The sequence below is a fragment of the Phalaenopsis equestris genome, unplaced genomic scaffold, assembly GCF_001263595.1.
Source record: "Phalaenopsis equestris unplaced genomic scaffold, ASM126359v1 Scaffold000554, whole genome shotgun sequence".
Taxonomy (NCBI): Eukaryota; Viridiplantae; Streptophyta; class Magnoliopsida; order Asparagales; family Orchidaceae; genus Phalaenopsis; species Phalaenopsis equestris.
This window is the reverse complement of record NW_018164994.1, coordinates 120725-125374: the sequence shown is the minus strand read 5'-3', so window position 1 is coordinate 125374 and position 4650 is coordinate 120725.

The window sequence follows — 4650 nt, the reverse complement described above, 5'->3', positions numbered from 1 at the left end:
ATATATATTATTTGATTGTAGTCATATTTTTTCAGAAATTTTAGTTCTTTAATTAAGGCTTGGGTATATCCCGTGGAAGTCATTATTACAGTTTAATTGAGTGGGGGTTCTGTCGTTTTCTTCTTTCCGCTTTTGTTTTATTGGCTTGGCATCAATGATGCCCTGTAAAATCAGCAGGTGCAGCCAAGATGATTTTAGTCTTCCAGGGCATGGTGAGATTTTGGAGGGGTGGCTCGTTGCGTATTTTTGGAGGGATGCTTAGTTATCATTAGCTCATAGCAACGTCTCCAATGGTTTGAAAACATTGTTCACAATATTCGCGCAGGAAACCCTATCCTGGCACCCTTACCCCACTCTTGTTTGCCAAGAACCATCGCTTACTCTCACGTGTACTAATACAACCAATACACCGAAAAATATAACAAAATTCACATGTGCACCAAATAATTTTTTCCGCCACTAGAGATAGGAAAGTTAATGTCGAGATGGCAATGCGATGATCTTCGAAACTCCCATCTTTCTCCTCTTTCTGCTACACTTCTACTTGAAACCATTTGGGAAGGTAACTTTTGTCTATTTTTGAGGCAATACGGGGTAGAAACAGCATTTAAGATTTGTTGTCTTTCTCGCTCTTTTGCAAGATTTAGTTTAAGTACTGCTGAAAATCTCCACAAATTCTGTTACCAGCAGCCTATTTGGCATTGCAATTTTTAAATTGTTCCAAGTTTTAAATTGTGCTAAGTCATGATATAGTTTTGGGCTACTTCCTTTAGGATTTATTATTTTTTGGTGAGAGGATTTCTTTAAATGTTGTGACTGATGGTAGTTACATCTCTGTTGTTTGGCACGATTTAGTTTAAATACTGCTTAAATTCTGCACAATTCTATTACCAAAACCTATTTGGCATCTGCAATTGTTAAATTGTTTTAGACCATGATAAAATTATGGGTGATTTTCTTTAGGATTTATTATTTTTGAGCGAGATTAGTTTTATGCTTCTTTTTTAGAGGCCAACATTTAGCGCCATAGAGCATTGCAGGTCTCACCATTATCTTATAAAATTTTTCTTTCAGTCGAAGCGGTACTTTTCTCTCACACAATAGGCCTGAAGCATTCCTCCACTTCAACCAACCAACTTGAATTCTACTAATAACATCCCCATCTATATCACCATTACTTTTAAACCCGAGATATCTAAAGCATTCACACCTTTTAATAATTTGATCACCCATAGTTACAATTATGTCACTAAAGCTACTACTACTAAAATTACATTCCGTGTGTTCAGTTTTAGTTCTACTCAAAAGAAGGCCTTTAAACACCAATGTAGACCTCCATTATTCAAGTTTTTCCTAAGTTTTCTCTCTCGTCTTATCCACGGGAAGATATCATCAGCAAAAAGCATACACCAAGGTATATCATCCTGTAAATGTCAAGTAAAAGCATCCATAACTAAAGCAAAACAATATGACTTAAAGCCGACCCCTTATATAATCCATCATAAATATTAATGATTGGCGCATTTGTGCTAGAGAAAGTGTAGTTGTAGAGCCTTATTGTTAAAATTCTGCAGATATTTGGTGATTCAGTTTTTCTAAAACCGAGAAAGATAAATTATCAAAGATGGTCTGAAATCCATCTTCAAGCAACTGATGCTACCGTTTTCTCCGAACTTGGGGCAGTAGTTGCGTGGAAAGAAATAAAGCTTCTTTTTCTCTATGATGGATTTCAGTTGTTATTTTAATGTTTTTCATTGTGGAAGTACTGTTCAATTGTCAGGACTGAAGATATGATTGCCTACTCTCTTTCTCTCTCTCTCTCTCTTTCAATCTATTTATCCATCTTATTTAAATTTTGTATTCTACTTAGATACTAATTCAAACTAAATTAAAATTTATTCGATTGCTTATTCCTTTAGATTTTTAAAATCATTTATTAAAAACTTTTTGTGAAAATTATTGGATCCTAAATTCTCCATGGATTCACATCGCATGTAAAGAGTGGAAAAAAGAGGTTCCTTTATTTGTGGCGGAGAAAAAGGAAAAAAAAAGGGTCCCTACGTGGAATAACTATTCATTAGATTTACTTGCGCATGATGAGGTGATTCGTCATCCATCCTATGAGGAAATCCTCAGATTTTGTCCGCATGATGGAATTTTGTGATTCTCGCAAGAGTGATTATTTAAGTTGAAGTTTGGTTTTTAGCAATCTCCGCATGATTTTATGCAACCATCAAGAATTTATTTTTCATCACAGCCTAACACAATAAAGTTTTTTCTTCCTTGTTTGAGAGGTTTAGTATTTTGTTTTTTTGTTTTGGTGTACTATGTAATATTGGAGTTTTCTGTTGGTGGAATGGTGATTGTTATTGCCATTTTTACAAATCTTCAAAGGAATTTTTTTACTTTTCTTTTCTTACACTTGCTGGCATTGAGCATGAGTCAAAAATTACATACAAGCCATCTGATACTTGGTATTTACAAATTAACCACCCTCTTTCATCCATTGTTCAAATTCTCACTCAAATATCAAAATTCGTGGTAAAACCCCAATCCATATTTCTCGTTTTATCAAATTCTCAATAGTTTGATGATGGATCGCTTAAATACATTGGATCGGTTGTTCAAAAAATCTCCTAGGTGCCTTATTTGTAAATATCAAAGTTTCGGGGGGTATGTTTGTAATTATCCATTTTATTTAAGCTTGATGTGATAGGACTTTTAGAAAACTGCTTTTTTTGGGTGGGGCAATTATATACATACCACTTGAAACATTACTATTTACAATTCCAGCACCCAGCGCCCTTTTTCATCCAATTTTCATATTCTCACTCAAATATCAAAATTTAACTATGATTTGGTGTTTCTCTCTCTTGAAGCTGATAATTTGGGAGGATGTCAATTCCCATCTCTAAACAATCAATCTGGTTATCCTTCCTGAAACATTTGTGAATTTGTTGCCGATATATATAAAAAATGATAGTTTGTGAGTCATAATGCACATTTTTGGACAAACATGCTTTTTATATTTTTATTTGGCTGGCTTGTAATCGTCGGTCAGACAACAGTGGTGAGGATTTTTCTGCTGCTCTATCTCATGTTGCGCCAGGAAATGCAATTATATTGACTTCTTATATGGCTGTTATTTGGATTTCTTGGAAACATAACTTGCGCTTGTGTGCTGCAGACTGTAGTTTGCTTAATTTACGATTATGAAGGTTTGAGGGGCTTGGTGATGATTTAGAGTTTGGCGATCCGGTGCACTTGGCCAATACGAGGATCTGTATGCTTTTTTGGTGACATTGTGGCATCTTTGGTTGGCAAAGAGATTCTTACGCAACCATTGCTTCCATTATCACAGTGTTTTATGTATAGTGATATGTGGAAAGCTTCTCTACATACTTAAAACTTGGATGTTTTGGCAAACCTGAGTCCATTTCTCTATTAGCAATGATGAAATATTAATGATTAGTTGTTGCTCTGGCAACTTCTGTTTTGCATTATTTTTTTGGGCCATTTGGAATCACATTTTTATTAATATTTATAATTTAAGAATTAATATTTATAATTTTTAATATTTATAATTTAAGATGTAGTAAAAACATGTTTGGCATAGAAAACAAACAAGTTGTTTCCATAAACAACCTTGTGGTACGGTCTTGATCGCTTTGCCACTGCCGTCGAAACGCATCTGTAGTAAATGTTGTAAATCAAAATTGTGAATTATTGTGAGTAAAACATTCCAATTTGTAAAACATGAACCTTTTGGCATTGCAATTTCAAAATTTTGCTAAATTGTGAAACATTGTTGGCCTATTTGTTTTCGGGTTTTATTTTTTGCGGGAGAGTAATTCTTTTTGTCAGTCAGCAGAATGATCATTTTGTTGTAGGGTATATGGATTCAAACCATGCATGTGATCTGGTTGATAGAAGGTCTACAAATGGGTATGTTTTTACTCTTGTTGGTTGGCCTATATCTTGAAAATCAACAGTTCAATCCATTGTGACATTATCTACAATTGAAGCTGAGTATATGACAGTAACTGAAGCTGCTAGAGAAGTTTTACGACTTACTGGACTAGTAAAGGATCTGGGTGTTGAGCAATGTGGAGTTTGGTTGCATTGTGATAGAAAAATTGCCATTTATTTTGCTAACAATTGGGTGTACCATGCTAGAACTAATCACATTGATGTGAGCTATCACTAAATTAGAGAATTGATTATTTTTGGTAAGATACTGTTGCAGAAAGTTCATACTAATGAGAATGCACCTGATATGTTGACCAAGCCAGTTACTATCAAGTTCTTGCATTTTTAAACTTATTGAATATTTGCAGTTGCTAGACAAGCATAGTAGCCCAACCAACGCCATGATATCTATCAAGTTCTGACAAAATGGTAGTATCAGCTGATTGAATATCTTCAATCAGCGGACAGAAATAAGGCTTATCGTTCTGTAATGGATTTTAATTGTTATTTTAATGTTTGAATATTTGCAGTTGCTAGACAAGCATGGTAGCCCAACCAACACCATGATATCTTTTTTCTAAAGGGCTTGATATTCGTCAAGGTGAGATTTGTTATGTATGGCTCATATACCGAATAAGAGACAGATGCCGGAGCGGAGCTGGTACATAGTATATATATATA